The sequence below is a fragment of the Trichechus manatus genome, unplaced genomic scaffold, assembly GCF_000243295.1.
Source record: "Trichechus manatus latirostris isolate Lorelei unplaced genomic scaffold, TriManLat1.0 scaffold00017, whole genome shotgun sequence".
Lineage (NCBI taxonomy): Eukaryota > Metazoa > Chordata > Mammalia > Sirenia > Trichechidae > Trichechus > Trichechus manatus.
The window spans coordinates 23863367-23876614 of NW_004443953.1; positions in this window are offsets into that span (position 1 = coordinate 23863367).

A 13248-nucleotide genomic window follows, 5' to 3' on the forward strand; every position below is an offset into this window, starting at 1 on the left:
AGTATGGGGAGAGCAATTGGGGTCACATAACAATGTATGTATAAATTTTTGTATGGGAGATTAACTTGAAATGTAAACCTCATTTAAACTACAGCAAGAAAAAAAGAAAAAAAAAAGAATCAATACTGCAACTCGTCATTGTTTATGTTGTTGAAAAAAAAAGTATTTGCAATGAATAAGTCCTTGGTCTTACAAAATTTTATCATGGCATCTCCAGTATCATTTCTGTCACCAAGGCCATATTTTTTAACTGCCAATCCTTCTTGTTTCCAACTTTTGCATCCTAATTACCAGTAATTATCAGTGCATCTTGGCTGCATATTTGATTAATTTCAGACTATAGAAGTTGCTAAAAGTCTTCGATTCCTTCATCTTTGGCCTTAGCAGTTGGTGTGTAAATTTGAATAATAGTCATAGTAACTGGTCTTCCTTGTAGGTTTTTGGATATTATCCTGTCACAGACAGCATTGTACTTCAGGATAGATCTTCAAATTTTTTTTGACAGTGAATGCAATGCCATTCCTGTTCAATTTGTCATTCCTGGCATAGTAGACCATATGATTGTCTGATTCAAAATGGCCAATACCAGTCCATTTCAGCTCACTAATGCCTAGTATATTGATGTTTATGTGTTCCATTTCATTTCTGATGACTTCCAATTTTCCTAGATTCATACTTGGTACATACCACGTTTTGACTGTTGTTGGATATCTGCAGCTGTTTTTTCTCATTTTGAATCATGCCACTTTAGCAAATGAAGTTCTGAAAGCTTTACACCATCCACCTCATTACAGTCTACTCTACTTTAAGGAGGCAGCTCTTCCCCAGTTGTCTTTTGAGTGCCTTCCAACCTGAAGGGCTCATCTTACAGCACTATATCAGACAATGTTCTGTTGTTATTCACAAGGTTTTCACTGGCCCCCCTTTTTTTTAGAAGTAGACTGCCAGGTCCTTCTTCCTAGTCTGTCTTAGTTTGGAAACTCCACTGCAATCTATCCACCATGGGTGACCCTGCTGATATTTGAAATACTAGTGACATAGCTTCTAGCATCACAGAAACATACAAGCCACCACAGTATGACCAGCTGACAGATGACTGGTGGGTGTAGGGGTCATAAATTTGTGGAATCAGAAAGACTTGGGTTCAATTCTTATCTCTACCACTTATTAACTGTTTGATTATGGGCAGTTTAATTTAAGTTGCAATTTCCTCATTTACAAAAGTGGAATACGAAACTCACTTCGTAGAGTTACTGTGAAGATAATAGATAATGCATGTGTTACTATTAGCTCCTGTCAAGTTGGCTCCGACTAATGGTGACCTTATGTATAACAGAACAAAACATTACCCTGTCTTGCACCATCTTCACGATCATTGGTATGTTTGAGTCCATCGTTGTGGTTACTGTGGCAACCCATATCATTGTGGGTTTCCCTTGTTTTCGGTGGCTCTCTGCTTTACCAGACATGACGTCCTTTTCTATCAACTGGTCTTTCCTGATGACGTGTCCAAGGTAAGCGAGACAAAATCTCACCATCCTCACTTCTAAGGAGCATTTTGGTTGCAATTCTTCTAAGACTGGTTTGTTTGTTCTTCTGGCAGTCCACAGTATAGTCAATATTCTTCACTGACACCACAACTTAAATGCACAAATTCTTCTCCTGTCTTTCATTGTCCAGCTTTCAATAGTAGACGGGTCTAATACAGTATGTGGCATACAATGGCTGCTTAATAAATGCAAATCTTATTTAGTTTGCACTTTCCCCCTCTATAAATGAGACATTTAAGCTTAAAAAGTTATCTAGGGCATGAAACTATGGTGGTCTAATGTTGGCTAAGGAGTGCTGGTTTCAAAATTAGCATCATAATTTGGAACAGAAGGCATATTCAAAAGTCCTCAAAACAAAACAAAAAACACAGTTTTAACTTTAGGGCCAAGGAGGTCTGTAAGGCTGTTTGGGAAGGGAGCTGAATCAGGAAGCAGCATGCTTCTTCCTTCTATTAAAAAAGACACCGTGGGAAAATCCCAGTAGGGATATCTGAAGGTACTTGATGTCTTCATGTCCTTTCTTAGCTCAAGAGAGTATGAGACGAGGGAGGGGAGGAGGGAAGAAAAGGAAGGAGTTTATAAGAGATAAACACAACCTAACAGAAGAGTCGCTATGTATTATTATAGTCATTATTGCACATAAATACAACTACTTGAAAATGCCTACCCATTATGGTTCCCTTTTAAACAATAGGGCTGCCAGGTCATACTGGGACCCAATTTAATATCTGGGTTAGAAAAATGGGTAAGTTTCTAAGATTCTAGTCATGTGAGGAGAATTACATGTGTTCCCTTTAATCTCCTTACTGAAAACTCATCTCTAACTTGGCCCTGGAGGGGCAAGTAGTTTCTGACAGGGGCAGGTCTCCGGTTTCAGCTCATCACTTTTATTCATCATTTACATGTGGCTTTTGACATTCAATCATGGTACACAAGAACAAAATCCTTGGACCTAAAACATTTCAATGCAACATTAATTTGATGGCTCTGATTCTAAGTTTAAAAATGAACACCCTTTCCCCAAATTATTTAATCATTATGTAGGCTAAGATTTATTCTAAGAGTTTCTTACAGATATTTGTTGATTAAAATAAGTTGTCTTAAAAAAAATCAGGAGTCATCCGTATTTCATGGTAAACTACTTTTTGTGCATTTGAGGTATCACCTGTCAGTTACTGACTTGTTATTCTCTTTGCCTTCTCCAGTCAACAAGCCTATTTCAATTTTTGAGACAACTCATCTTGATGTAGGAAGTCGATAAGCAGCCTCTCCATACAGTGACATTCTGAAAGAAGACATTTAGCCAATATAATTCAGGAGCATATGTACCAGGGACGAGCCCTGCAGGCCTCAAACCCCCAGTATATCCTCTTCTTTATGATACCAGTTTATGAAATCACTCCTCCTATACTTTCTAGTGATTACAACTGTTGATAAAGTTTCTCATGCAACTTAAAGGATAGTATGGGATAAGGCACAGTGGTTAAGTGCTTGGCTGCTAACTGAAAGGTCGGCAGTTCGAACCCACCAGCCTCTCCATTGGAGAAAGATGTGGCAGTCTGCTTCTGTAAAGATTACAGCCTTGAAAACTGTATGCAGCAGTTCTACTCCTCCTGTAGGGTCACTAGCAACGGGTTTGGTTTGGTTTTTTTTTTAAGGGATAGGACAACTTTAGTCATAGGCTTAGTCAATGAAGTACACCTAATCAAAAAAAAAAAAAAAAAAAAAACCATTGCTGAGGAGTCGATGCTGACTCATGGTGTCCTATAGAATAGAGCAGAACTGCCCCATAGAGTTTCCTAGGAGCTGCTGGTGGATCCCAACTGCTGACCTTTTGGTTAGGAGTGGAGCTCTTTACCACTACAGCACCAGGGCTCCAATAGAGGTCAGTGTTAGGTACAGAGGAAGCACATACACCAAACCCATAGCCATCAAGTCAATTCCGACTACTTACTTATCAACTATCTCATTATCCAACATCCTACACTTACAGCAATAGTAAAAAATCTACTATCAGACTATTTTGTGCATTAATGAGGTGGCAGGCATGGTGGCAATGGCTGCGTAGCATCCCCTCCCTCAAGGAGGGTCTCCAGGTACCTCCAGGAAGCTAAGCTGCACTGCCACATGCCCTCCACTCCCCCCTGCCAGCAGGGGAGCTGTGTCTAGTTGCCGCACGGGCCTGGCCTCCTCTGTGGTCATGGTCTCTGGGTGGATGTCCAAGCAGCACTGAGCCAAGCTAGCAGGTGGTCGTTCAAGGTTCCCAGTCCCTATATGGTCTGAGGCGAGGCCCTGCAGCTCAAAATTGCTGTGAGGTGAGAAGGGAGGAAAGAAAGAGGCATCGGAGAGGGAGTTCAGAAAAAATACAGGCAAGTTTAATGACATTACAAAGTGAGCTGAACTGGGCCTGAAGCCTCTGCCTCGGTGGGGCCGGGTAGATGGTCAATCTCCCAGTGCCCTTGCAGGAAGCCCGGAGCCTTGGTGACTTGCCAGGCCAGGAGGGCAGAGCAGACTCTGGGATCATGAAAGCAGGGCTTGCATGGATGAGAGTGGAGCCATGAAGGCAAGTCCAGGAGGGAACCTCTGACCCAGCACAGGAGGAGGGTAAAGTGGTTAAGCTGTGGGCCCTCCAGTCACACAGCCCAGCTTTATCCAGCTTTGTCTCCTCCAACCCTCCTTCTCCACAGAAGAATAATCCTTAACTGGACTCGTCACAGTGATGAGTACATCAGCAAATCTTAGCTGTTATTATATTTTCTAAATAAAAAAAATAGGACAAATGGATGGTCTGAAAACAGGAAAAAAATCCTCCATTTCTGCATAGTGTCAATTTTTGCATAACGATCTGGTCTTTGGAACCTAATCATGATAAGCGAGGCGTCGGTGTACTGCCAAACTTGGTGTGGTGTGATGGACTACTTTTATATAACCTTTCTCACCATGGTCTTGTAACTCCCACCAAATAATTGGGTGGGGCTATGCAAATAAGGTGCTTCTGCCCCAGCAAAGGAATTGGACAAGTTTGCTGATAATACAAATAAGACGCATCCCACCCTTGTGGGGGTGGGGCCTTGCAAATAAGGTGTATGGAACCGTAACAAGGGGTCTGATCAGTTTTGCCACTAGACTTAAAATACAGCCAATCCCAGAGCAGAAAGGGGACCTCACTACCATCAACAAAGAAGATCCCGGAATGCAGCGTGTCCTTTTGACCTGGGGTCCCTGCTCGGACAATCTCCTATACCCAGGAGACACAGAGAAGGAGTTGAACATCGGAAATGGTGTAAGATGGCGAGAAGCAGCAGCAGAGAAACGGCAGCAGCAGAAGCAGGAGACCAGTGCGAGATGGCAGAGTGGGTTTCCCAGCCCACAGAGAAAACTGGCTACAGTGGGCATGCTGACCCATGAAGCAAGAGAGCTGAGAGCCTTTGGGCAGGAGGCTTGCTTGCAGAGAGAGGTGCCTCCAAGCATTTGGCAGAGCTAGGCTTGCTGACCCATGGAGTGAGAGAGTTGAGCGCCTTCAGGCAGGAGACTACCTGGCAGAGTGGAGTACCTCTAGGCACTTATTGGCAGAGCTAAACAGTTTTGTAACACTTGCCTGAGAAGGGCAAAGGCCATCCCAAGGGGCCCAAGGGGCCCAAGGGCCCAGGGGCTGAGGAACAGGCCTGCCTGTGGGCACAGCCAAAAAGCTATCCTGACCAAAGAACTGAATCTTGAGTCATTCCTGATCCTGAATTGTAACCTATTACTTCCCTAATAAACCCATAACTGTGAGTATGGTCTGTGAGTTCTGTATGGCCACTGCAACAAATTATAGAACTCAGCAGAGAAGTAGAGTGCTGTGGGTAGGATAGCTGGTATCAGAATTGGTGAAACGATTGGAGGGTGGAGATATGTCTGACTTCTACCTCACAGCAATTAGCTTTGGGCTACTGATAATGATCTCTTCCCTCCTAGTCCTCCTTGTGAAGTTAGACAAGGAGGTCGAAGCCCCGCACCATTTTTACACTTGGAAATGATGGTTAAACATGCAGGAGATATCCACAATTGGCTCCAGGTGAATAATCAGGAGAAAGGAACATTTAAACAAAGATTCTAAAACACCCTATGTATAGGCTTAGTAGGAAGTGAACACTGAATGCATCAATCCAATCTCCAAGTTTCTGAAAGAATAAATTGCTAGGTTTAGCATCTGGGGAAGATTAGCCCATCCTGTGTAGTAGGAGATTTGGCTTAGGGCAGAACCCAGGAGGTTTTATAAGTCAGCCTGATGTGGATAGTTGCCCAGGCATAATTATCAAGGGTTAAAATGACTGATTTAGACCACGAAAGCAGTCTAGGCTTTACGGCAAAAGATGTTCCAGTTTAAAAATGGAATAAAGGTAATCAAGACTAATTTTGATGAAAATTAAGTAACTCATTCAAAAATGTGGTAGGATATAAACATGATGAAGGTGGTATTTTTGGTTAAGGCAGGTAAGGTTTGGGGGATAGTTTTATGAGGATTTTAGAGAAAGGGAAGATAGATTTTGAAGATAGCTGTGGTGCACATAAAACATGCATAAAGATGAAGAAAAGTGCCTCATGGAGTTTTATTGCATCTTAAGATTCAAATTGCCTTTTTATTATTTTCGGCTGTCAAACTGTATTTCTTTGACTCAGTGTTAAAACAGGGTTTCAAAGGCAAAACAAAAACAGAAGATAAAAAACAAACCCCCTCAGCTTTATAAAGGTATATTCGGTACATATGGCCCCAGTAAGTTTTGCTCAGATTATTATTTAGAGCTTCGGGACTTAACTCAAGCTTTACCTCTTCCTGGAAGCACTTTCTGACCCTCTTCCCTCATAGCCTCTTCTTTGTCCCTTTCCTTTCTTCCACAATGCCTCATATACCTATGATTTCATTCAACAACTATTTATTGAGTACTTACTATGTGCCAGGCAATATTTTAGCATACTTAGGGTACATCAATGAGCAAAAACTCTTGCACTCAGTGGAGTTTACAACTTTAGTTGTGGGGAGGGAGAAAACGACAATCAATGAACTCTTATTTAATTGTAATATTATGATTTACTTTCTCCTCTGACCCTTGAAGTCAAAGGAATGTTTTGTTCATCTCTAAAGTACACACAGTAGGCCCTCAATTAGTTGCCTAATGACTGAATATGGAACTCTGAGTAATGGCAATGTTAAAAGTCAAAAAAATACATTCTTAAACGAGAATATTTAGGCATTTATTCCTCAGTACAAATTTACGAACTAGCATAGTAATTAGAGCAGTTGCGTAGCAGAGTTTCCAATTTTACAGACCTAATTTTGGAAAGTTTTATAGTTGACACATTGAATTGTCAAGCATATCCAATTTCAATGATCAAAATACTTTTTTTTACTCAATGTCCTTGAATTCTATAAAATGTTTTCAGTGAAGAATCTTCTATTCTTGGTTGGTTTCTAAAGCATAAAATAAAAATAAGCCTCTATTCTTAATAGGATTTAAACATCAGTATAAGACTCAGTAGGACTTTAAACTTAGGGTGTTAGTGAAGCTTTGTGATTTAATATTCAAAATAACTCTTAAACGGTCTTAACCGAATGCCTATTTAGATGTTTATATATTTAGTTTCCACAGAACTGCTGTTTCTTAGGATGTACTATTAGTAAAACCTCCTAGAATACAGATATGCACCTGACTTTTTCCCTCTACCGCTGTTAGAATGATTAGTGCTTGAGGACAAAGATGATATATTCTCCATCTTATATAAATGGCTTTAATTAGTGCCCAGTCTGGGGATGTGAACACAGTGAGTGGTCATAATGTACTTATGGGTGATGGTGAGTATCAACTGGTGGGTTGGCCACATCCTTTGTGAATCTCCATGTTTACCTGGCTGCACACTGTCTTAGTCATTCCAGCTTATGTTCACTACAGGGTGAGTGGGAGAGAGGATAAAAGACAAATGAAAACTTTAGAAGGTCTGCTGAACAGTGTGATAATGGAAATTGTTTTAGGATCAATTTAGGATTTCTTTATTCATATTCATCTTGCCTCTTATTGCCATGGATACATAAGTTGATTTTTATGAATACAGCATTTATAATGGTAAGTTACAAAATGGAAGTATATATACTAAGTCTATTTTTACATCTTGAAAAATAAATGCTTTCCAGCTAACTCAAGGCATCATTGTAAAAACAGACATACCAGGCTATCCCAGTATAAAAAAAAAAAAATTCTAGAGATGCAACATCTTATTTTTATCTTCAGATCTTGGACCTCCAGCAAATATTGTAGAATTGGGTTTCATGAGTGTGAGGAAGTAAAGTAAGTTCTAGGACTGGTTCTACTAATAATATCATAAGAAGCCGGTCTGTTTATACATCTCAAGTGATAATATTTAAGTAATGAAAATAGCAAATGTCATCTAAATCAAGGATTGCTAGTTTTAGCCATCTCCACAAGTCTTTTCGAAGTTAGCAGCACTATGGATTAAAAGTGTAGAAAAGGAGGTATTGTTCAAAATATTGAACCACCTATTGCAGTATTTGGAATCCCACCTTTAGAGGTTCATATTTAGGAAGAATTGCCAGACGAGATCAAAACGAGGCAGTAGAAACAGAATAACAAGGGTAGTAGGAGATAGCATGCAGGAGACTCGGGTTTGATTCGCAGAAAATGCACTTCATGCACAGCCGCCACTCATGTCAGTGGAGGCTTGTATGTCGGTATGATGCTGAACAGGTTTCAGCAGAGCTTCCAGACTAGTACAGACTAGGAAGAAAAGCCTCGTGATCTACTTCTGAAAATCAGCCAATAAAAACCCTACGGATCGCAATGGTCAGATCCACAATCGATCATAGAGATGGTGCAGCTAGGCAACATTTTGTTCCATTGTTCGTGGGTCGCCAGGAGTTAGGGCCCAACTTGCACGCGGCTAACAGCAACAGGAGATAGGACAGGGCTACTGTAAGAATGAGTAGAAGGGATGTAAAATTAAATTGCAACCAACTTTTAAAAATCAAGGTATTTTTCAAATACTCTTAACCTAGAATTGTATATAGGGTTACGTACAAAAAGAAAGAAAGAAAGAACTGTAGCAATAGTGTCTTTAATCAAAATTACTAATTTACATGGATTAATTATCTGTTTCTTTCTTTCTCTGGCACCCAAACACACAGACTCACTGACACAAAAACTGACACACAATTCCAGAATGGGAGCCAATGGTTGGCCCTGGACTCCTTATTCCTTGTACCAGTCTGACTATTTTCCTAAAAAAAAAAAAAACACTTTTGCAGCTACTATTTTTCTTTCTTTTTGTAAAGCCATAGACACTCCCACATAGCACAAGCTCAATTCCAGCCAGTGTGTGTCTGTATTTTTAAAGAAAGTACACAGGTCTTCTAGTTTTGTGTTAGCAAAGTCACCTCTTTTACTGCCAGTGCTAATGCTAAACATGTAATAATACTTTATTGTCAGAGCAGGAATCTGCTTTGCTAATTAAATGCAGCCATCAGTAATTACTACTTGTCAGTGTAATCTATTTTAGGGAGCTCTACTTTAAATGATAAAAGATGGGTCTGATATTGAGAGGGTGGGATAGGCAGGGTGAGTGCTTACTTCCCCAGATCAGAAAATCACTCTTTTTTATAATGAACAAGTAACTTTATTGTCAAGATGTCTTAACTGGGTTATTCTGTGTTTCTTTAGCACATGAGTGATAAAGTTTTAAATTATATAGTATATAGTTTTTTCTTAATTTCTGAAATCTAAATGTCACCCCTCTTTGTAATACCAAGAAGTACTATAAATGGATGTTAACTATTTCACTGAGTGTTGTAGGTGGATGATAACTAAAATCTATAATAAGAGTATCATTGGTGAAGTCACAATAATCTCTACCATCAAATAGTCCGTATAAACACATCTGCTAATTGCTCACACACTGGATTAGACAGAGGACCAGTCTGATCAGAAAGGGAAAACTGTCTTTTGCATACGTTTTTCACTGACATTCAGCCAAGTTTTCCCCAGGAAAATGTTTAGATTTCAATTTAGGGCTCTAAAATTTGCAAATAAAAAAAGTAATGGTGTTTGCTTGTAATACTTAATTTATCTTAACTGATTCTGAAATGAACCTAAAATTATTTAACAGCTCCACATCTGCATGACTAAAAGCAATGTCAGGACAAGGGTAATGGCAGCCGGATTCACTCCATGGAATAGGTACTGGGGCTGCCACAGATGCTGGCATTTTGTTCAGGGTCTAAGGGGAGCAGACCTTCTGCCCTCACCTCCCCTTACTTCTCCTGACATTTAAAATGAATCTGGTGGTAGCGGAAAAGGGAAGCTGGAGTCTCAAGGAGTGAAGTGATGGGGTGGTAGAAGGATCAACTGAAAACAGTAAGCACAGCAGGGAGTCTGAGGGAGGTCTGGCACACAAGTGGCTTTATCCCACTCAGGCTAAAAGACTTATCACACCCCCTCACAGCATCCTGACTGCCTCATCCTTCTTCTCCCACCATCTGTTTTATATCCAACACTCCAATAGTCCTCATGTTCCTATATAATTAATTATCTTGTTATAGGACACAACAAATTTGGCAGCTATTCTTCTGAATATGGCCCATTATTTAAATTGAAGTAATAATTTGGTTGTTCATCCTAAGGGGGGAAAAAAAAGGTTTTCAGGTGGAAAGTAATGAAAAAAAAAAAAAACCCACCTAAACGCATTCTTGAAATACAGTAGGCAAAATACACTAAGTTGTATTCTTTTTCCAGAAACTCCTCCTTTAGGTAAGGGGTCAAGAGTCCAGTGGGAATTGTATAAATTCCCTTTTTCCTGAGGTATAAATTCTTACTTTCTTTACAGAGATAGTTTGCATTATTCCAGATATTTCTAAAAATCCAAAATGTTAAAAATAATTAAGTGATCAGCATTCACCTGAAGAAAGAATGTATTGAATAGTCACTGGGATCCTTAAAAAGTAGGGTTTTTTTTTCCAAAGGGACAAACAAAGTACATAAACATGGATAGTGGTAGGGCCTCTGAGAAGATTTATTCCATCTCTAAATCACCTGTCATATGCCGAACTCAGTCTTTTTCATGAGCTGATGACGTTTCTGAAATATAGGAGGTGCTCAGTGAATAGCTTTCAAATGTATAAGTAATGATTTTGAGTTAGTGCCATGATTTTGAGTTATTGCCATGCTTCTTGCTGCCCAGTCCAGAAAGATAAAGTTGGTGGGTAATGCTTGGCAGCAATTGTTTAGGCAGCAGAGCAAAGCTATCCTTCCCATCCTCTGGTATGGTGATGTTCAGGATGGGGAGAATATGAATGCTGTTTCTTCACACAAGCATCCACAAGCTACACTGGACTATACACTCACAAAGCACCCCCATTTTCCTTTTCTGCACTACATGCGTTTCCTCCATCAAGCTCCCTTTTGCCTATCTTAAGGAGCCAAGACCCCACTTGGCTCTCTTCTGGAACAACAAAAAAAAGTACTACTCATCCCTACTTTATGTATTAGAAAGCCCTAGTACAAAGCCCTACAGAATGTCTGCCCCTGCCCTGCATTGGGTAAGGGAAGGAGGCACAGGCTCAGACTCCTAGGGTTGGTCTTTCAAGACAGTAAGGTCACATGGAAGCAGGATGGCAGCACTGCACTAATCATACTTAGGGATTTTACAATATTTTTCTCTTTCAGCATAATTATTAATATATCCCCTTTCACTTTCAAAAGTATCCCAGTCTGGATGGTAAACTCTATTGTCACCTTCTTATAACACATATAAATCTTTTATTCAGCTTTCCAACATTTCACCTTCAAACATATTGCAGAACATTTAATGTATGTAGGGAACCACCTGCAGTGTGAGAATGGCTGATGGTTATGTGATGGAATTAGGGTCACAGAAAACATTGTGGTTGGAAGAGAATAAAACTAGATACTTTCTCAAGGCAACAGAATTATTTGGTAGTCAAGAAGCTACTAAATGCAGAGAAAGACTGAGACTTACACAGCCTTAGTTAAGGCATCTTTAAAAGCAGAATATAGTCAAATCCTTACAACAGTACAGCAATTTCAAAGTAAATTTATAACTGAAAACAGATAGGACTAACTTGCTTCTACTTTTATTATTGCTTATTGTTTTATCTCAGTTTTAAGGCATAAAATGGGAATATAATGTCTACATAACCAAGAAATATCAGTTACTGCTTATTATATATTTTAGAGGGGAAACAAACTGTTTTTTAATTACAGAAATAATAACACCATAATAAAAGAAATCAGCTAAATAGTTACAGCTTAGATAGTATAGTAAATGTATCAATTCTTAGAGATAGTTTTACATATTAAACTTTTTAAGGTTTTATTATTATTTTATATATTTTATATATTATACATTTGAAGGTAATTCCTTATTTTATTTATATGTATGGTTACTTGCCAAGGAATGGCCACACATATGTTAAAAAAAAAAAACCTGTTTCCAAATATTTGCTACTAAGTGTATTAATCAACAGGCCATTTCTATTTCTTTAGTACTAGATGAGGATCTATAATGTGATTATCATATGTATTAGCTAATCTTTAGGTCTTACTGAAGTTTTCATTTTGGTCATGGTGAAAGAATTTAATGTCATACTTATCTCAAATCTTAAAAGAGAAATCAGATTTTTATATCACATTAAGTAGATACTAATAATTGGCTAGATATGTTAGTCTCTTGCTTTATAGGGAGATATGACATTAAATATGTAATATAATTATTAATCAGTTGCCTCCGAATTGATTCCAACTCATGGCAACTCCATGTGTGTCAGAATAGAACTATCCTCCGTAGGGTAGTCTGAGGCTGGGTTCTCTACAGGAGCTTATTGTTGCTGTTAAGTGTCATCAAGTCGGTTCCGACTCATAGTGACCCTATGTACAACAGAACAAAACACTGCCTGGTCCTGCGCCACCCTCATTATTGTTGTTATGCTTAAGCCCATTGTTGCAGCTACTGTGTCAATCCATCTTGTCGAGGGTCTTCCTCTTTTTTGCTGACCCTCTACTTTACCAAGCATGATGTCCTTCTCCAGGGACTGATCTCTCCCGATAACATGTCCAAAGTACGTGTGGTGAAGTCTCGCCATCCTTGCTTGTAAGGAGCATTCTAGTCATACTTCTTCCAAGACAGATTTGTTCGCTCTTTTGGAAGTCCGTGTATATTCGATATTCTTCTCCAACACCACAATTTAAAGGTGTCATTTCTTCCGTGTTCTTTATTCATTGTCCAGCTTTTACATGCATATGAGGTGACTGAAAACACCATGGCTTGGGTCAGGTGCACCTTGGTCTTCAAGGTGATATCTTTGCTTTTCAACACTTTAAAGAAATCTTTTGCTGCAGATTTGCTCAATGCAGTGCACAGTTCAATTTCTTGACTGCTGCTTTCATGGGTGCTGATTGTGGATCCAAGTAAAATGTAATCCTTGACAACTTCAATCTTTTCTCCATTTATCATGATGTTGCTTATTGGTCCAGTTGTGAGGATTTTTGTTTTCTTTATGTTGAGGTGTAATCCGTACTGAAAGATGTACTCTTTGATCTTTATCAGTAAGTACTTTAATTCCTCTTTGCTTTCAGCAAGCAAGATTGTGTCATCTGCATATCACAGGTTGTTAATGAGTCTTCCTCCAATCCTG